This window comes from Nuphar pumila, chromosome 10, assembly GCF_984573655.1.
Source record: "Nuphar pumila chromosome 10, dmNupPumi1.hap1.1, whole genome shotgun sequence".
In the NCBI taxonomy this organism is placed as follows: Eukaryota; Viridiplantae; Streptophyta; class Magnoliopsida; order Nymphaeales; family Nymphaeaceae; genus Nuphar; species Nuphar pumila.
The window spans coordinates 29,287,837-29,310,362 of NC_143258.1; the positions used below are offsets into that span (position 1 = coordinate 29,287,837).

The 22,526-nt window shown below is 40.3% G+C and overlaps 1 protein-coding gene across 1 annotated transcript in view; it reads left to right on the plus strand.

Moving 5' to 3' along the window:
* Window positions 1-22,526, plus strand: part of LOC149826591 (integrator complex subunit-like protein) — a 161,292-nt gene that overhangs the window by 116,633 nt on the left and 22,133 nt on the right. The gene's annotated exons all lie outside the window — the stretch shown is intronic.

The following is a 22,526-nucleotide window of genomic DNA, read 5'->3' on the forward strand; positions in this document are numbered from 1 at the left end:
TGGTAAAATGACTAAGGTTGGGAATTCTACTGCTGTGGTAGTAGAAGGAAGTTCGGGAAATGCCCTGTACTTCGGGAAATTTATTAAATGAAAAGATTAACCCACTCAAATTCGGGCTTACCTTGGAGAGGGTAGGTGGTACAAAACTCTGGGTACTCGTGTTTTGGTTTCGAGCGTAAAGCGACTCGTTGGTCCTAGTCCTCAGAGTTGGGGGACCCAGACTACCAATATATCCTAGGTGGTAGCTCTTTTGTTCTTCTGCAGAAGTTAAGGATGCATCCTGTTTTGGTTTAGGCCTTTGGGAGGTTCTCTCGATCACTGGCCGCTCCCTTGGGATTTCAGTCTCAGTTAGAATGTTCGGGTTAATAAAATACCCTTGAATAATACACCCCCGAACGTTTTCTTCTGAGATGGTTGTCTTGGCCCGCGTGTACCCGTGGGATAAGAGAAGATAAACATCAACTAAAACAGTTAGGTATCACTGTGTTGGAGTCATTAAAGAGACATTTGCATACTGTTTCATCATGCTTTATATATCTTGTGAGTGTTTGAAATGGAAGAAGAACAAAAGATTGATCTCTCCTTCAAGCTCAATGGCTCCAACTACATGATGTGGGCCGCCGCTATGGAGAACAACCTCAAAGGTAAGAAACTTTGGGGATACGTTATGGGCACCATTGCGGAACCACAACTCCAACTAACTAAGATGGATGGTGATCAAGAAAAAGCTCTTGAAGGCATTGCCCGCATGAAGGCCATTGAAGATCACCAATCTAAAGTGGAAGATTGGGAAAGCAAGCATGCCAAGATTCTTGCTTGGTTCATGAACAATGTGGAGCTCAAAATTTGCGCCAACATTGCCAAGTTTCGGATGGCGAATGAAACATGGTTCTTTATGAAAGGTATGTTTACTCAAAAAGACCTTGCTCGTCAATTCTTTCTTCAAGAAAAAATCCGGACTATCAAGCAAGGAGAAATGAGTGTAAGGGATTGCTTTAGCACTCTTGGTCCCCTATGGGATGAACTATCTTTACTAGAACCAAAATGGGTTTCTAGTGTGGATGTGGAATTAAGGAGAGAACAAATGGAAAAAGAGCATTTTTTCCAATTTTTACATGGGCTTAGGCCCGAATATGAACAAATTAGATCTTCCCTCTTACATAGATCTAAGCCTCTTCCCTTGGAAGATGCCATTGCCGAAATATGCCAAGAAGAAACTCGTCTTGGCATGATTAAAGGAGGAGATGATATCTTGGCCGTATCAAAACCCGACAACCATATGAAAGCTTACAAACCTCCACATTTTGGGAAGCAAAATAGTTATAATGGCAACTATAGAAAAACCATTTGCCATCATTGTCAAGAGCCGGGTCATATAAGACCTAATTGCCCTAAGTTGAATGAAGCACCTAAAAATAAGGTTGCTTCCGTTGAAGAAGCTACTCAAAAGAAAGAGGAAGGCATCAAAGGAAAGGAATCTTTTTCTCTTGCTCAACTATCGAAAGCACTACAAACTCTACTCAAGATACCATCAACCTCGGGTGCCACCATAGCTTCTTCCTCTCCTCCAGGTATGTCGTCTTGGATCCTTGACTCTGGAGCTTCCTTTCATATGACCCCACTTGAAAATGAGCTTTCCGATTTATGTAATAATTATAAAAACTCTTATGTTTCAACTGCCGATGGTACATCCTTACAAGTAAAAAGTTTTGGAACTTTAAACTTTTCAAAAGATTTCTTTGTGCCAAACGTGAGAGTTGTACCTCAACTTAATTTAAATCTCCTCTCTGTTGCTCAAATATGTGATCATGGATGTGAAATCTCCTTCTCAACTAAGGATTGCTCTATACAGGATCTCCGGTCCGGGAAGCAGATTGGGCAAGGCCATAGGAGGGGAGATCTCTATTACATGAGCAACTTGAAACTCCCCACTAACTCTTTTTGTAACCATGTCCAAGATAAAAATATTGATATTTGGCATCAAAGACTTGGACATCCAAGTTTCTCAAAAATGTACTCCTTTCCATTTGGAAAGAAATTTTGTAATGAGAAACATTTTGTTTGCAAGAATTGTATTTTTGGCAAAATGAAATCTACTCCTTTTCCAAACCGAACTTTTGTGTCCAAAAGACCCTTTGAGTTAGTCCATTCGGACGTTTGGGGTCCTTCCCCCGTCATGTCTAAAGGAGGGTACTCCTATTACGTCACTTTTATCGATGACTACACTAGGTATGTATGGATCTACTTTCTCAATTTAAAATCCGAAGTCTTTGACTTCTTCAAAAAGTTTCATATGATAGTTAAAAATCAATTTTCAAGTAATATCTCTACTCTTAGATCCGATTCGGGTGGAAAATATTTATCAAATGAATTTCAAAACTATTTAGAAGTACATGAAATTTGTCATCAAAGATCGTGTCCTAGGACTCCCCAACAAAACGGCTTGGCCGAAAGAAAGCATAGACACATCATTGAAACCACTAGGACACTCCTTATTTCCAAAGAGTTTTTGGGCCGAAGCGGCCTTAACCTCAACTTACTTAATAAATAGAATGATATCTTCATCCTTACAAAATACATCTCCATATGAAAAACTATTTGAAAGAACACCCGATTTCAATAGATTAAGAATTTTTGGATGTAAATGTTTTGTCCTTACTCATAAACGGGACAAATTATCTCCTAAAGCTATTGAATGTGTTTTCTTGGGATATGGAGAAAATCAAAAGGGTTTTAGATGTTTTGACTTGAAAAATAACAAACTCTATGTATCCAAAGATGTAACATTTTTGGAAAATAAAAATGGTTTTGTGAAAACTAAAGATATTGACGAAAGTGAATATGCTTTCTTATTTGATCTTCTATCTCAAGAAGACGAGACTCCTCAAGAAGAGGAAATCTCTAATGAGTCTTTGAATGACCTAGAGGAAATTCCTCTTGATGATGTTATAGATAGACCAATCCAAACCCATGTTAGGCGTGGTCAACAAACTCAGATGAGCGCCTTAGAAAAATACTCTCAAGGATCCAACCTAGAAGAAACCTCTTTAAGGAGATCCGGTCGGATCTCCAATCCTCCTAATAGGTTTGTTTCCTATGAGTCCCTAACTCCAAGATATAGAGCGTGTCTAATTGCGTTGCATTCATTTCATGAACCCTCACACTATAATGAGGCCAAAGATATTCCCCAATGGGTTGAAGCCATGAACTTAGAGCTTAGTGCCCTTGAAAAGGCAAAAACTTAGGAAATAACTTTGTTACCCTCTGGAAAGATATCAATTGGACGTAGATGAGTCTTCAAAATTAAAACTAAGAGTGATGGTTCATTAGAACGTTATAAAGCACTGTTAGTAGCTAAAGGATATGCTCAGGGATATGGTATAGATTATGAAGAAACCTTCGCACCTGTTGCTAGAATGACTAGTGTTAGGACTCTTATTGCTATTGCGTCAGTGAAAAAATGGCCTATCTATCAACTCGATGTTAAGAATGCATTTCTAAATGGTGAATTAAATGAAGAAGTTTACATGGATCCCCCACCAGGAGTATGTATTGGTAAAAATAAAATTCTCAAACTTAAAAAGGCATTATATGGTTTAAAACAAGCCCCAAAGGCTTGGCATGACAAATTTAGTAATGTAATGACAAGTTTGAATTTTCGTTCATGTTATACTGACACTGCGTTGTTTGTGAAAAGTGCAGGGTCTTCAGTAGTTATTTTACTACTTTATGTTGATGATATGATCATCACAAGAAGTGATGAGCAAGGCATTAATGATATTAAGAAGGTTTTGAAAGATAATTTTGATATGTCTGACCTTGGTTTCTTAAGATATTTTTTAGGAATTGAAGTGGCGTACTCTCCTCGAGGGTACATTCTCTCTCAGATGAAACTTGCTGTTCCAAATCTGGTATCTCCGATGATAAGAAGACAGAAACCCCAGAAGTCATCAATGCAAAATTAAGGTTGGAAGATGGAACACCTCTCGAGGATCCTACTCCCTATCGGCAACTTGTTGGGTCTCTAACCTACTTATCCATCACTCGGCCAGACATTGCTCATGCCGTCCACTCTGTCAGTCAGTTTCAACATGCACCTACAACCGTGCACATGAGTGCAGTCTTACGAATCGTCAGATATATCAAAAATACCATAACTAAGGGAGTTTTTCTTTCCTCTGCCTCGTCACTTGATTTAATTGCTTATACTGATGCAGATTGGGGAGGAAATCCCAATGACCGAGTCTCAACTACCGGATTTTGTGTTTTCTTAGGTGACTCTATGATTTCTTGGAGATGCAAGAAGCAACACAAAGTATCCTTGTCCTCGACGGAAGCGGAATATCGTGCTATGGCCACTACAACCATGGAACTTGTGTGGCTAAGAAGCCTCCTCAGTGATATGGGCATTGTCATCTCTACTCCTTCGAAGATGTGTTGCGACAACAAAAGCGCAATCTATATTGCAAGCAATCACACCTTCCATGAGCGCACTAAGCATATTGAGATGGACTGCCATTACGTACGTGATGAATACCTAAGAGGAACCATAGCATTACCTTACGTCACATCAGAGTACAAGTTGGCGGACTTCTTCACTAAGGCTCTTGCTGCTCCTCGCTTTTTGTTTCTCCTTAACAAGCTTTCGGTTATATCCCCGTAAAGCTTGAGGGAGGCTGTTAAAATACATGTAATTCATATATATATATATATATATATGTATATGTAATACCCGATAGGGGTATTTTAGTCCTTTCACAAGTACCCGATAGGGGTACTTGTTTTTCTTCTTTTATTTTCCCTTTTATTTTTTGTAAAATATATTTTTTGTTTTTATGTTTTTTGCTCACACAAAAGGGGCCCCACCATGTAGTCGATGGGGCCCCCAACGGTCACATTTGTGACCGTTGGGGGCTCCCAACGACTACATGGGGAGCCCCTAGGTGGCTCTCCTTTTAAGGCCTCTTGGCCATTCCCCCTCTCCATCTCTTGTGTATAAATAGGGGTGAACCCCTCTTGTATTATTCATTCAAGAGAGCTCTCTCTCTTTTCAATAAGAGACTTTTATATTTTTATGTTGTGTTGTCTCTTGTGAGTTTGGGTGTTAGCCCTTTTGTTTGTTCCTTAGTGGATGTTGTAAGTGCTTAATGCACTCTTTGCTTTTCTACATATTTCATTACAGTTGCTGCATGTAAACTGTTTCATGTAGATCTCCATATAGAAAGGCATTCTTCACATCAAGCTGACATAAACTCCACCCATTATGAACAACGGATAGAACAATGCGAATAGTATCAAGTCGAGCAACCGGAGAGAAGGTCTTAAAGAAATCAATCCCATGCGTCTGCGTATATCCCTTCGCAACTAATCGAGCCTTGTACCTTTCAATAGTCCCATCAGAGTGATATTTGATGGTAAACACCCACTTACATCCCACAATATCACAGTCGGTGGGAGAAGGAACTAGCTCCCATGTTCCTCTAGATTCCAAGGCTTCCATCTCGTCCTGCATAGCTTGTTTCCACTGGGGATCTAGCAAGGCTTGATGATGATTGAGAGGAACACTCGAAGCAGCTAACACATAAATAAAGCGTCTCATAGTGGGTCCAATCCGTGCTTCAGTGACCACCTTGGAAATAGGATGATTCGTGCAGGATCTCTTTCCTTTTCGTAGAGCTATGGGGAGATCATCTGTCATATTTGAGCCTTCGTTAGTGTCAGTCAGACTTTCTTCAGGAGAATCAGGTGGTGGAGGTTGATGGGCTGGAAGGTGTTGATGAGAATATACTTTGAGAGGAGCCTCCATCCGCGACATAGGAGAATTATTAGATGGACTTAGGGAAAATGACTCAAGATGAAAAGGAGGAACGAGTAAGGGACATGATTCACTTTGACCAAAGACCATGCCAGAAGAGTTGCTGGAGTAGTAAGGAGTGGTCTCAGAGAATGTGACATCCGCACTGATATACTCCTGTCTAGAAAGAGGGTCATAGCAACGATATCCCTTTTGATGTTTGGGGTATCCAAGGGAGGCACATTTAATGGACTGTGGACCAAGTTTGTCCCGATTTAATCCAAGCTTGTGAACAAAGCATACACATCCAAAGATTTTTGGTGGGATACTGAACAAAGGAGATTGAGGGCTTAGAATCTGAATGGGAATTTTATTTCCAATGGAGGAGGTGGGCATTCAGTTGATTAGGTATCCGGCTGTCAGAACATCATCCCCCCAAAAGGATCCAAGCATATTTGACTGTATCATAAGACATCGAGCCACATTTAATATTTGTCTGTGTTTCCTCTCAGCCACCCAATTTTGTTGAGAGGTGTGGGGACAAGTAAACTGGGGTTTAATGCCACGGTCCTTATAGAATTGCACCAGGGTCTTACACTTGAATTCAAGAGCATTATCAGTACGAACTGCCTTGACACAAGAATCAAACTGAGTCTTTATTTCAATAATCAATGCTTTAAGAATTAAGGGAACATTAGACCGATCTTTTATGAGAAAGATCCAAGACAATCAGAAATAATCATCCACTATAACAAGATAATAACGACACTTTGAGCGACTCAAGACTCTACTGGGACCCCATACATCAACATGAAGGTGTTCAAACAACCTTTGACTCGACTGACTCTGACTAGAAGGGAAAGAACTGCGGTGATGTTTGCCAAGCTGACAAGCTTCACACTGTAAATCGTACGAAGAAGGAATCTGAGGCAGTATCTGACACAACTTGGGTAGAGGAAGATGACCAAGACGACGATGCCATACTGAAGGACTGGAATCCGACTCTAAGACAGAGAGAACGACTACATCGGGTTGATGGAGATAGTAGACACCTCCCTCTTCATATCCTCCACCAATCCTCTTCCCCGTCAGTAAGTCCTGAAACACACAACCCACAGGATAAAAAATGACTTTACAATTGAGCTCCTTGGCTACACGGTTAACAGATAATAGATTTTGGGGAAAAATAGGGGCATGGAGTACATTGTGAAGCTGAAAGCTAGGGGAAATAAGAATATCCCCTTGCCCAACAATGGGAGAGGAACTCCCATCAGCCAAAAACACTTGCCTGCTACTTACATTACTGATCGTAGAGAAGTCTCCCACATCCCCACACAAATGATGGGAAGCACCAGAATCAATGATCCACCGTTTCTTAAGAGAGATCGAAGTATTACCTGCAGTGCAAGCTATCTCTGATGAGGACACTCGAGATATAGATGACTTATATGCAATAAGTTCATCATACTCGGCATGACTTAGGGTGACGAGTTCCCCAAATATATCTTCCTGATCATCTAGGTCGGCTTGAGCAACTTGTGCCTTAGGATCACTCTTTGATGACTGAACAGGTGCCCGCCCATGCTTATCAAAGCACCTGTCTTGTAGATGTCCCAGTCTCCCACACGTTCCTCGTCTTCCAACACCACGTCCACAACCTCTTCCTTGAAAGTTTTGGAAAGATCCCCGTCCCTTTCCGGATGACACAAACAAGCTTGACATAGGAGGGTCAGGCTGCGTAGAAGGGAGAGAAATAGCAAGTCGGCTTAACCGATTATAGGCTTCAGCCAGTGTTGGAACATCAGCTCCTGTAAGCATCTAGACCTTCACAACTAAATACTCAGGAGATAATCCTGAGAGGAATCTTGCCATCATCGTCTGTTCCTGGTGGACCCGCTGAGTATTACAACATAGGGGTCTATGGGCATTAAGCTTCTCGAATGCAGATTTAACTGATGCATAGTACTGGGCAAGGGACTGGTCACCTTGATGCAACTGATAAATTTCTTGTTCCACCTGTAGAATGCGACTGACATTGGTGTCATGGGAGTAGGTCTCTCTCAGATTATCCCACATTTGTTTCGCTGTAGAGTAATAAATCAGTCCATCATCAATATGGGGTTGGACATTATTCATAATCCATGACATTACTATATCATTGTCTTCCTCCCAAGTCGCATATTTTCCAACCTTTTCTTTCGGTTCAGACTCCAAAAAAATGTGTTTCCGACGATGTCCCGACTAGAGTTATCGAAAGCGCCTAGGTAAGTGGGGAAGCGCGGAACGTCGCGCTTCCGAAACGCACGGGTAAGCACCCTTTTTAAATGGGAAGTGTGCTTTCCTTTAATGGGAAGCACACTTCCCTTTAATGGGAAGCGCGCTTCCCATCACGCTTCCCCCATGCTTCCCCCTCGCTTCCCCCACACTTCTCCCATTTTTTCAATTTTTTTTTTGTATTTTTATTTTTATTTTTTGCTTCCCCCTCGCTTCCTAGGTCGCTTCCGGTTCGCTTCCTAGGTCACTTCTGGTTCACTTCCCGATTCGCTCCTAAGTGGTCCCACGCTTCCCGCTTCCTAAAATTTTGAAAGTACCTCGCTTCCCGCTCCCGCTTCCTCAACTGGCAACCATGGTCCCAACACTGACATTAAAAAGGTACGCGACCATCTTGCATAGTTGGTTTCATCCAATTTAACAGAAGATCCAAACATAAAGGGATTTGCAAATGCCTTGTATTCAGTTGAAGCTGCCATTTTCGGTTCAGTCACTAGAGGTCCAGCCATATGCTCCTTACTTAATCTGCAAAAAAAAGATCGACACACAGATAAAACTGTCCACACTTTACAATCAACTCATCAACCAACGACCATCAATATCCAATGACCTGGCTGATCCACACTCGACTGAAGCAAACTGGATTCCACCACTGAACATCTATATGCTGATTTTCAGCAACATCGACTGCAACTTCAGCCGTATTAAGACTTGGTTGCATCACCACCAATCAACCTTGACAGTGGTCATGACACCGATCTGAAATCCAGATCGGTCTTTCACGCGACGGATCAGTGACGGCAAAAGCAGCGGCGACCCCAGCGGTAGCGACGACAACAACGGCTTCCACAACAGCCGCATCAGGGTCGCAGTTACAGCAGCGGCAACGACGATCACAGCAACGTCGACGCCTACGCACGAAGACGACTGCGACGACGGCTGCATAGGCGTCTTCAACAGCGTCAGCGACGATGGCAATGTTAGTCACCCAGGAGGGGTGTGGTGATCGTCTTCAACAGCTTTGGCGGCGGCGGCAATGTTAGTCACCCAGGAGGGGTGGCTCTGATACCATGTTATCGGTGCTGTTTTGGAGAAACTAAAACTCGTTGTTTGGCATTAGGGCTAATCACCCTTAAATAGGGATTACCCAAAATTAAGAAATAACAAAGTGATTCACATAATTGTGGATTTCCAAAAGGGAAGCTAAAGACAAAATAAGTACCAGACAAGTACTCTGGCTACTGGTTCTAACACATAGGGATGTGAAATTCTTTAGCTTAGAGTTTTTTTTTTAAAGGCAAGCTAGGGTTAGCGACCCCTACTAGTTATACAACTATACCATTTAGTTTTGAACCTCAAACGTTCCAACACAAAGTGATGTGCACTAGTTGGTCCTGTCAGACAAGCGGAGCCCCCAATGGCCTTGGGGGGGGGGGGGGGGGGGGTCCCTGCCTGTCGGCCGGAACAAAGAGGCGGCAGGGGCGAGCCCCTGCCTGCTGAGAACAAAAGGGCGGTAGGGACGAGCCCCTGCCTTTCGGAAATGGGAGGGCGGTAGGGGCCTCACCCCTGCCTGCCGGAAACAGAAGGGTGGCAAGGGCCTCGCCCCTGCCTACCGGGATCCCAGAGGCAGCAGGGGGCGAGCCCCTGCCTACCGAAAGTCCACAAAGGAGGCAGGGGCCTAGCCCCTGCCAGTCGACAACAAAAAGGGAGGGGGAGGTGGAAGGCACGACAGGGGCCACCGGCCTCCTGTCGACCTCCCAACAAACGCAAAGAGAGAGAGAGAGGGGAGGCGCGGCAGGGGGCCGCAGCCTCCTGTCGGCCTTTCGGCAAAGCCAAGAAGAGGAGGAAGGTGAGGCAGGGGGGCCCCTGCCGACCTTTCGGTAGGCACAAAGGGAGCGGGAGGGCACGACAGGGGTTGTCGGTCTCCTACCGGCCCTCCGACAACAGAGGAGATCGAAGGAGGGGGAAAAGAAAACAGGGGGAGAAGGAGAAGAAGAATACCTGGGGAGAGGCAGGTCGGCGTCGTCGGCCGACGTCATTGATGTCGCCGCACGTAGAGAGTGAGATGAGGGTCTCCCCTCCCCTCCCGCGGTTTTTTAAAAAAGGGGGAAACGGGGAGCCGAACAGGGGAACCCCGAAGAGGTTTCCTGTTTTCGCCAAGGGGAAAGGGGGAAGGTGTGTGCAGCGCGGGGGTAGGGGAGGAGGGTTTTAACGAACCCCCGCCCCAGGGTTCCTTTTAACCCTAACGGGTTCGGGTCGGATCCGGGTCTGTATACTTTTTTTTTTTTGAAAAAAAACGTGGGTTTTACATCCTACCCCCCTTAAAAAAATTTCGTCCGCGAAATTTTCTTGAATGGCTTTCCGTAGAAATCGAAGTCTGAGTTAATCTGTATTGACGAAGAACATGGGTTTTACATCAAGTCCAAAGACAACTTGATTAACCCGCTATGTTCACAATGGAAAATATGTGCACAAAGGTACAAAATAACACTCACAAATAGTCACAAGTGCACAACGACATAAAAAAAGAATGTATTATTGAGAGAGAATGCTTTGCTAAAAAGCATAAATATACAAGGGGAGTCATCCCTTATTTATACATAATGAGGATGAGCTGGCCAGCCGTTGGGCCGGGCTCCAACTGCTCTAAATAGAGCCGTTGGGGCCAGTCCAACGGCTGGTCAGCCTTGGTCAAAGCTCAAAAATAAAAAATAAAAAAAGGAAAATACAAAAAGAAAAGAAAAACAGATAAAAGATAGATACAAATAAAACCTATATATATATATATAAATATATGTATGTATGTATTTACACAAAGTCTACAATAATTTTAACAAGAGGGACCATTGGGAGCTCCCAACGGTCATATTTCTAACCTTTGGGAGCCCCCAACTACCCTATGGTCATTTTGACCATAGAGGCACTAAAGGTCCTCTAAAATTACATTTAAGAAAAAAGAGAGGAAAATAACTGTTTTAATAAACAGTTTTATTACACGAGTGAAATAGCAAAAATGCCCCTATATATACAATCTTAACAGAAGATACCTTCATCACAAAAACAGCAAGGCCATTCATAACTATGATCATACCAAAGACTAGCAATTTATTGAATAGATACACCTTTGACAGGGATGGAAAACAGAAGTCAACTGTAACAATAAAAGCTTAGGGACCCTATTTTCGTATGAAACCCTAAGTTGTGTTTGAAAAAATTGAGTCCCACCCACTATTTCCACAGGAGCTCTTTTCAGCGTAGGGATGTAAAGGTTCAAGTTTGAGTTGGATATGGCAAATACCACCACAACAACAACAACTACGCCTTCATCCCAAAACAATTGGGGTCGGCGATATGAACCAAAAAAGAAAATCATTCTGGGTCTTCCACATGAATCCTTATCCTCCAATCATTTCTATCCAATGCCATGTCCTCGGTGAGGTTCAAAGCATTCATATCCTTTCCTATCACCTCCATCCATGTCTTCCTAGGCCTACCCCGACCTCTTTTAACTAATATATTTTCCCATTTCTCCATCCTTCTAACTGGAGCATCATTAGGCCTTCTCCGAATATGTCCAAACCACCGTAAACGATTCTCTCTCATCTTATTTTCAATGGGTGCAACGCCTACCTTCTTACGTATCTCCTTGTTCTGAATCTTATCTTTTATTGTATTTCCACACATCCATCTCAACATACGCATCTCAGCTACACTCATTTTTTGAATATGATGTCTCTTGGCAAATACCAAATCCGATTAATCTGATATTCTCCAAATAGACTTGAATTTAGAAAGGCTAATATTGGATCCGACTAAATATATGTAATCAGAATCAGATATCTGTTGGATTCAGTTTTGAAATCCTAAACCAAATCCAAGTTTGATTATATTCGGATTCAGTTTTCTTAACCGAATCTAACTAATTGGATTCAAATTCGGATTTGGGTCTGATGTTGGATAAATCAGAAATGTTGACATCTCTGTTTCAGCATTTTGGGGTGCAAGAAATGCATCCTAGAGCATATGCTTGGATTAATTAATGGTGTTCTACATGTTGATCTTTTGAAGTTTAGTTAATCTAAACATACATTACATTAAACTAACAAAATTCAAATTCTAGAAGTTACATCTCGTAATAAAATATGATATGAACCCATCCAGATGCACATTGTGTTAATATAAAACCTGAAATCGGTTTGTGGAAGAGAGAGAGAGAGAGAGAGAGAGAGAGAGAGAGAGAGAGAGAGAGAGAGCAATGTACCTTCTTTCTTCTTCTTCCTTTTAGCAGAGGGAGAGGGAGAGGGAGAGCAAGAGATGACAGAGACAACGAGAGGGAGAGTAAAAGACCAGAGAAAGAGAGGGAGAGATGAGGGGAGTTCCCTAAACAGTCGGGGCCTCCCCTAATTTGGGTCAAATAGGGGCTTTGACCCCCATTTCATCCAATCATTGTGAGGCGCGCCTCAGCCAGCCTATGAGGCGCACGCCTCAGGCTATTTACTCATTTTCAGTGCGCCTCAAGTCTCAAGGGGCTTCGCCTTGCGGCGAGGCATGCTTTTCACAAAACTGATCCTCAGACTGAACTAGAGAAGGCCCCCACACGTTTTGAATGTAGAGGGTCAAATGCATGCAAGAACTCAAAATTGCTAGTAACAAACGACAAAGCATGACTTTTTGCTAATCTATAAGTCACACTCCTTGACTGAATTAGATACAACCAGTGTTGTGAAAAGCGTTGAGGTGTAGCGAGGTGCTCCACCAAAAACCGAGGCGAGGCGTAAGCCTCAAATTTTTTGTTGTTGAAAACTTTAAAAAAATTCTAAAAAAATATCTAAAAATACAAATAAATAAAGAAATGCTTTATTGATGAAATAACAACCAATAAAAAATAGAAAATCTCAAATAAGTACTAAAAAATATGAGATTAACATATAAAAGTAACTAAAAACTGATTATATAATTGGAAAATATATGAGATTAACCAAAAAAAGTTAAAATATACTAAGAAACTTATTACATAACTGAAATAACTGGAAAATATATGAGATTAACCTACAAAAGTTAAAATATATCAGATTATTCTAAAAAATATGAGATTAACATATAAAAGTAACTAAAAACATGATTACATAACTGGAAAATATATGAGATTAACCAATAAAAGAAAAAATATACTAAGAAACCGTTTACATAACTGGAAAATATATGAGATTAACCAACAAAAGTTAAAATATATAAGATTATTCTAAAAAATATGAGATTAACATATAAAACTAACTAAAAAACTGATTACATAACTGGAAAATATATGAGATTAACCAACAAAAGTTAAAATATACTAAGAAACTGATTACATAACTGAAATAACTGGAAAATATATGAGATTAACCTACAAAAGTTAAAATATATGAGATTATTCTAAAAAATATGAGATTAACATATAAAAGTAACTAAAAACTGATTACATAACTGAAAAATATATGAGATTAACCAACAAAAGTTAAAATATACTAAGAAATTGATTACATAACTGAAATAACTGAAAAATATATGAGATTAACCTACAAAAGTTAAAATATATAAGATTATTCTAAAAAATATGAGATTAACATATAAAAGTTACTAAAAAACTGATTACATAACTGAAAAATATATGAGATTAACCTACAAAAGTTGAAATATATTAAGAAACTAATTACATGACTGAAATAACTGAAAAATATACGAGATTAACCAACAAAAGTTAAAATATAGTAATATACTAAGAAACTTATTACATAACTGAAATAACTGGAAAATATATGAGATTAACCTACAAAAATCTTTTTGATTATGTCTTAGAAGTCTTGTTGTAATTTTTTTTTTTGCGCCTCAGGCTTGCGCCTTGAGGCACAGAAGGCCGCGCCTCAAGGCGCATTTTTGATAACACTGGATACAACTGTTGTTGACTCATCAACTAAACCAGTAGAAAACACATGTTGAAGTGTAGAACTAGAGACATGACCTAGATGTTGATGCCACAAAATTGACAAATCTAAGGCTGCAGTACTATAACTAGAAATAGCCTCTAATTGAGGTCTCAAGTCCAATGAATTAAGATAATATTAGATGTCTTCTGTGCCTATGCTAAGTGTCCTCCAGACTGAAGATCTTGTATAACACAATCATTAGGATAAAATAGATCACAATTATGATGAGTTATTTGTCCAATGGAAATCAAGTTAATAACAAGACGTGGAAAATGATATACATCAAAGATATGCAAATGATGTTTAGAGTCAAACTGCGATGAGATATCCTACTTGAGGGCCGGACATAGTGGCACCATTCACAGAGCGAAATGGGCCATGACAACACATATAATTGGTCAACATAAATTCATTTGCAGTCATATGTCATGACACTCTTGATCTCTATCAGTCAATTGGAGTGAGGTTTAGATATACCTACTGGGGTAGTACAAGATGCTGAAGAAGATGATGACGTAGTGGCAACTGATTGAGCAAGGAGGTGTCAAGTTTGCTCTAGCACCTTTGTGTGCACATCAACTTTGGCATCACTAAATATAACTACACTTGGCACACATGATTCTTGGGCTGACAAAAAAATCCTCTTTCTCTCCAACTTAGAGCAAGTGTACTTCATATGGCCAAACCTCTTGCAACAATTGCACCTTATTACACTTTCACTTCCTACCTTCTCCATTCTTCCTGACAGCCACAATCAACAAATCAACGGCAAAATAGATACCGCCTTCCAAACCACTCAAAATAATCTAACACACAAATGAATGGGACAAAGCACCAAGTCCAACACTCAGTATACGTGTCACACAAAAAAATTATGACACTTGATATGCACATGCACATCAAGCAATCTAATTCTTCTAACCAAGTATCTGTCAATATCCTACTTTAAACATGGGCAGAACATAACCTTTTACACACATTTCAGATCAGCAACCGTCATTACCACTCATTCACACAATTGAACAAACACATGGTATGCACATATTTCAAGTCTCATGTTTCTTCAACGATACACCAAGCTGTCACCTGTTTCCATCAAAAGTTTCCTGAACCTTCATACCACAGTATAAACTACCTCAACAACACAAATATTATCCACAACACACATTTCAGGGAAAACAGACCAACCAGGACACCCTTAGACAAAACATGAGAAACAGGCTGCGCCAACAAATTACCTTCACAAACAACGTCAAATCTTAAAGAATACTGCACCAACACTCAGTATACGTATCACCCAAAAAAATTATCAGACACTTGATATGTGCGTGCACATCAAGCAATCTAATTTTTCTAACCAAGTATCTGTCAATATCCTACTTTAAACATGGGCAGAACACAACCTTTAACACACATTTCAGATCAGCAATAGTCATTACCACTCATTCACACAATTGAACAAACACATGGTATGCACATATTTCAAGTCTCATGTTTATTCAACAATACATCAAGCTGCCACTTCCTGGTTCCTTCAAAAGTTTCCTGAACCTTCATACTACAGTATAAACTACCTCAACAACACAAATATTACCCACAAGACGTTGCATGGAAAACAGACCAACCAGGACACCCTTTAGACAAAACATGAGAAACAGGCTGCACCAACAAATTACCTTCACGTCAAATCTCAAAGAATACTGCACCAAAACTCACTATACGTGTCACCCAGAAAAATTATCAGACACTTGATATACACATGCACATCAATCCATCTAATTCTTCTAACCAAGTATCTGTCATTATCCTACTTTAAACATGAGCAGAACACAGCCTTTAACACACATTTCAGATCAGCAACAGTCATGACGACTCATTCACGCAATTGAACAAACACATGGTATTTACATATTTCAAGTCTCATGTGTCTTCAACAATACACCTAGCAGCCACCTCCTGGTTCCTTCAAAAGTTTCCTGAACCTTCATACCACAGTATTTACTACCTCAACAACACAAATATTACCCACAACACATATTGCAGGGAAAACAGACCAACCAGGACACCCTTAGACAAAACATGAGAAACAGGCTGCGCCAACGAATTACCTTCACAAACAACGTTAAATCACAAACACAACAAATCTCAGCATTAAAAACTCCCAAAATCAAGTCTGAAACTGAGTTTTTCATATCTGGCCCCGTTTTCCTTAATCAGCACAGAAATTATTAATAAAATTTGTAACTTCACTTGCAGAGCTCCAAATTGGCGGGCTTTCTTTCTAAAATCATGTTTTTAAGAGTTTCTACCAATAGTGAATTGTCCCAGATCCAATCCGACACAATACTAGACAGCCGTCTCTCTAATAGATGATGTCAGCTCTATCTCACACCCTTCACTGACACAAGGCCATCCAAGCAACAGCCTCCACAACCCAGTCTTCTCTCTTCCAATATAGCTCTGATACCATGTGGAATCTGAAACATGGAAGAGAAGCAAAGAAGCTCTTTGGAGAGCCAAGCCCTAAGCATATTATTCAAAGAGTGTATATTACAAAATGAGTCTACCCTCTTTATTGAGTCTTAGAAAACAATAAGAAACAACAGTGACAGCAACATGGTGATGTAAATTCAGCTGGTTGACAACAAACAACAGAAATTGCAGTTTCAGCCCTGCAGGTCGACATGTTCAAAGGACTTGTATACAGTCGCAAAAATAAGGATATGTCTGATACTATTTCACAGCAGCAAGGTGCAGCCACTCAGACTGATCAAATGCCTCCAACTATGAGAAGATCTGGATAAATTCGACGTCTTGTTGAGTGATGGGTCAATTATGAGAGTTTTGACACAGATCAACATTCTTGACTGCGGTCTCAAGACAAGAAGAGCCCAAAACACATACTCAAGCGTCCAAGTCAAACGGATGGATTGAGGCCATGAATGAAGAGATGAAGGCGGTGTATGTGTCAAACATGGGACATTATTTCAAGGCCTCCGGACAAAAATGTGGTGTGGTCTCAAGACAATAATAGCCCAAAACATATACTCAAGCGTCCAAGTCAAGTAGATGGATTGAGGCCACGAATGTAGAGATAAACAACAACAACAACAACTACGCCTTCATCCCAAAACAATTGGGGTCAGCGATATGAACCAAAAAAGAAATTCATTTTGGGTCATCCACATGAATCCTTTTCCTCCAATCATTTCTATCCAATGCCATGTCCTCGGTGAGGTTCAAAGCATTCATATCCTTTCCTATCATCTCCATCCAAGTCTTCCTAGGCCTACCCCGACCTCTTTTAACTAATATATTTTCCCATTTCTCCAACCTTCTAACTGGAGCATCATTAGGCCTTCGCCGAATATGTCCAAACCACCGTAAACGATTCTCTCGCATCTTATTTTCAATGGGTGCAACACCTACCTTCTTACGTATCTCCTCGTTCTAAATCTTATCTTTTATTGTATTTCCACACATCCATCTAAGCATCCGCATCTCAACTACACTCATTTTTTGAATATGATGTCTCTTGGCAGCCCAACATTCCGTACCATATAGTAAAGCGGGCCTAATAGTCGTCCTATAAAACTTTCCCTTCAACCGCAATGGCATTCTACGATCGCACAACACTCCAGTTGCACTTTTCCATTTCATCCACCCAACCTTTATCCTATGATTTACATCTCCATCAATTTCTCCATACTTTTGAATGATGGATCCCAAATATTTGAAATAATCATTCACCGGTATTTCTTGCTCACCAAGTTTCACTACACTCCCATCACTACTTTGTTGCTTACTAAACCGACATTCCATATATTCAGTCTTACTCTTACTCAACTTAAAACCTCTAGCTTCCAATGTCTGTCTCCATAATTCTAACTTAGCATTAACCCCAGCTCTAGACTCATCAATCAAAACAATATCATCAACAAACAACATACACCACGGTACATTTTCTTGAATTGATCTCGTAAGCTCATCCATCACTATCGCAAATAGAAAAGGGCTTAAAGCAGATCCTTGATGTAACCCAACCGTTATCGGAAAATTGGTTGTCACCCCTCCACAAGTGCGGACATTGGTTACTACTCCTTCATACATATCTTTAATTATACTAATGTACTTGAGAGAAACACCTTTCTTCATCATTGTCCACCAGAGAACATCCCTTGGTACTCTATCGTATGCCTTCTCTAAATCAATAAAAACCATATGCAAATCTTTGTTCCTCTCTCTATATCTTTCAATAAGTTGTCTAAGAAGATGTATAGCTTCCATAGTTGATCTTCCAGGCATAAAACCAAATTGATTCTCCGATATCATGACAATCTTCCTCAACCTAGACTCAATCACCCTCTCCCAAAGTTTCATAGTATGACTCATGAGTTTTATACCACGATAGTTTGTGCAATCTTGTATATCACCCTTATTCTTATATAAAGGCACCAAAGTACTCTTCCTCCACTCATTAGGCATCTTATTTGTTCGCCAAATAAAGTTAAAAAGATTTGTCAACCATTCTAAACCTTTCTCTCCCAAGCATTTCCAAGCCTCGATAGGTATACCATCTGGGCCAACTGCCCTTCTTGATTTCATTTTCTTCAAAGCCTCTGCAATTTCTTTCTTTTGAATCTTGCGCATGAAGTCACGATTTATCTCATGAAAAGGAATGGAGAAGTCTCCAAGATCTTGAGCATGACTATCATTAAATAGCTTATCAAAATAATCTTTCCATCTCTCCTTAATCTCCTCATCTTTGACTAAAACCCTTTGCGTTTCATCTTTGATACATCTAACCATACCCAAATCCCTCAATTTCCTATCTCTCATCTTTGCAAGCCTATAAATATCCTTCTCGCCTTCTTTGGTATCTAACTTGTCATAAACCTCCTTATATACCTTAGCCCTCGCGTTTCGAACTACTTTTTTAGCTTCCTTCTTTGCTATCATATACTTCTCCAAATTCTCATTATCACGACTCTTACTTAGATTTCTATAACACTCTCTTTTAACCTTAATAGCTAATTTGACATCCTCGTTCCACCATGATGTGTCCTTACCTACTGGTGCACCGCCTTTAGACTCACCCAATACCTCCTTAGCCACTTTTCTCATGCCACCCGCTATCTTATTCCACATTGATTCTGAATCCTCCTCGAGACACCAATCAACTTCCTTAACTACCTGCTCTACAAACATTCCTTGTTTAGCTCCTTTCAGTGCCCACCACTTAATTCTAGGATCTATCCTATGTCTATCCCTTGTGCGGCATTGTCTAATTCTAAGATCTAAAATTAAGACTCTATGTTGTGTAGCTACACTTTCTCCCGGTATAACCTTACAATCGATACAACAACCCCTATCTCTCTTTTTAAGTAGGAAAAAATCTATCTGACTTATATTAACCCCACTTTTAAATGTTACTAGGTGAGACTCCCTCTTCCTAAACCAAGTGTTTGCTAAGATCATATCATAGGACAAACAAAAATCTAAAATCCTTTCTCCACTTTCATTTCTTTCTCCTATACCATAGCCTCCATGGATACTCTCAAATCCATCCCTACTAATGCCTACATGTCCATTAAGGTCACCGCCGATGAAAAGCTTTTCTCCATAAGATATCCCTTGTACTACTCCATCTAAATCTTCCCAAAATTGATGCTTAATGGAATCATCTAAACCTACTTGAGGTGCATAAACACTAATAATATTAATAATATCCGCACCTAATACTAATTTAATAAGTGAAATTCTATCACCCTTCCTACGAACCTCAACTACATTATCTATAAACTGACGACTCATAACAATCCCTACTCCATTCCTATTCCTATTTATTCCTGTATACCAAATCTTATATCCCCAAGGTTCTATCACTTTTGCTTTCTCACCTACCCATTTGGTCTCTTGTAGACATAAAATATCAATCTTTCTCCTACACATAACATCTACTAACTCTACCAACTTACCAGTTAAAGACCCTATGTTCTAAGTGGCTAACCTAATTTTATGGTCTTGGACTAACTTCTTTACCCCCACCCGTCCAACAAAGTGAGGGAACCCTTGCATATTTGACACCACACCCGGGCGCCGGTGTGACGCGTCGCTTCTGGGCGACGACCTAGCAACCCTTGCCCATTTATCACTGCCTCCGGGCCTAGAGAGTACAGCGCGTCGCTCGGTAGGGAACGCCCCAACGAAATTCTCATATTGGTTCATTTTTATAGGGTATGACTAAGTTTTTATGCTGGCTGTCACAGGCCTACCGCAACCCTCCTCCTTTATCCGGGCTTGGGACCGGCAGTGTATAACTAAACAGTTATACACAGGCGGAGTTAAATGTAGAGATAAAGGCATTGTTAAATTATGTAATCAAATAGTGTTATCCATTATATATTATATATATATATCTACCAATTATATATATAAAATATATATTAGCCGTAAGGGTATTTCAGTCTTTTTCTCTTTTTACACATTCATCTTCTTGAATATGTTTGTATTTTGTATTTTTTATTTCTTTTCTTTTTCCTTTTCAAAATATGTACTTTGTGTACCTTGGGGGGCCCACATATAGTCGTTGGGCCCCTCCAACGGTCACATTTGTGACCGTTGGAGGGGCTCCAATGACTAAATGTGGAGCCTCTCCAAGGCCCACTATGAGCTCTATAAATTGGCCCCTCTCCTTTGTATTTTCTTATGGCTTTGGGTCAAAGCCCAAGCATTCAATAAAGCTCCTATTCATTTTTCTAGTGCATTTGTGAGATTGATTGATTTGTGCTTTTGTGCACAAGTGTTCTTTGTGTTCTTATTGTGCATGTGTGCGCTTGTCCTTTCATCAAGAACATTGGGTCTTGATTACAGTATCTTGTTGGAGATACTTTTACATGGTATCAGAGCCTGGTTGAGGAAGAAAAAATCGTGGGTTCTTCACTTTCTTGGGTGCCTCAAAAAACGTGCCTTCAAGACATTAGAGATTGGAGTGAATCATTTTCTTCGGCCAATATTTTAGAAGTCTTCTTTGTCAAGAGAGACTTAAAAATCTATTGAGGTACGTGCTCCTTTTTTATTTTTATCCTCTCTAATGGGCAAAAAAGACTCCCACTTCTCCCTCGAGTTTAAACTCAATGACTCAAATTATCATGTTTGGGCCGGTAATATGGAAGCCCATAATAAAGGGAAGAGGCTATGGGGGTATGTTCAAGGTTTGATACCGGAACCCGAACCAAAAATTACTATTATGGAAAAAGGAGATATAAAGATTCTTGAAGGAGGAGGAAGACAAATAGCTCCTGAAGATTACTCAAAGAAACATGACGAATGAGAAATGAAAAATTTCAAGATCTTATCGTGGTTTTTCTCATCCGTTTGAAACTAAGATCAATGCCAACATCATCAAATTCAAGAAAGCTTCCGAAGCTTCGCTATATCTTGAAAAAATGTATACATCAAGAGATTTGTCGCACAAGTAATACCTTCAAAAGAGGGCATTAACCCTACAACAAAATAAAATGACTATTCGAGAATACTTTGCCGAATTATCTTCCATTTGGGACGAGCTTGCTATGCTTGAACCCAAATGGAGTGGTGAAGCTATCGAGCTTAGACACAAGCAACTTGAGGAAGTTCGATTTTTTAACTTCCTAAATGGCCTTAGACCCGAGTTTGAACAAATTCGGTCCTCTCTTCTTTCTTCTTTCAAGTCTCCCTCCATTGAAGATGTTATCACTAAATTGAGTGGGGAAGAAACCCGTATGGGTATTAGTAAGAGCAAACCTAGCATTCTTGCTACCTCTTCTATTCAAGAAGAAAGTGAAGGAGTGAATGTCGTTCCAAGACCAGGTAACAATGTGAGGACTTACAAACCTCCTCACTTCCAGAATAAAAATCAAGGAGGAAATTGGTAAAACGGAAAAAGAGACTATATCAAACGAACTTGTCATTTTTGTAAAGAACCGAGGCATATCAAACCTATTTGCCCAAAATAGAAGAAATTGCTTGCAATGGCTACCACATCTCAACCGGAAGAATGACCATCTGAAAAGGTGCAAAGGATCCGACCCGATCCATGTAAAGATTATGTTCAAGAGGAGCCGATCCATGTATCGAGCCATGTAACCCTTTTTATTAATCGGGTCTGGATACACCAGACCCGGATCCATACCTCTGTAATGTAAATATAAATGCACAGTTTTAGGTCACGATTTCATTATTGAAATCGTGACAGCTGCAGTTATCTTTCTCCTATCTTTTCTTTCTCTCAACGCAGGTTCCAGAGAAGATTTTAACATGGTATCAGAGCCTAGATCCACCTAGGGGTTGAAGAGGATTCCAAAAGGTGCGACAGATCAAAGGTTTGAGGATTCGTTCATCTCCCATCTTCTTTTCTTCTTCATCTTTCTTCTTTCTCTATCTCCATCCCCAATCTCCATCTCTCGTTTCTCCCTTTTCTTCTTTCCCAATTCTCTTTTGGTGGATTCACGTCT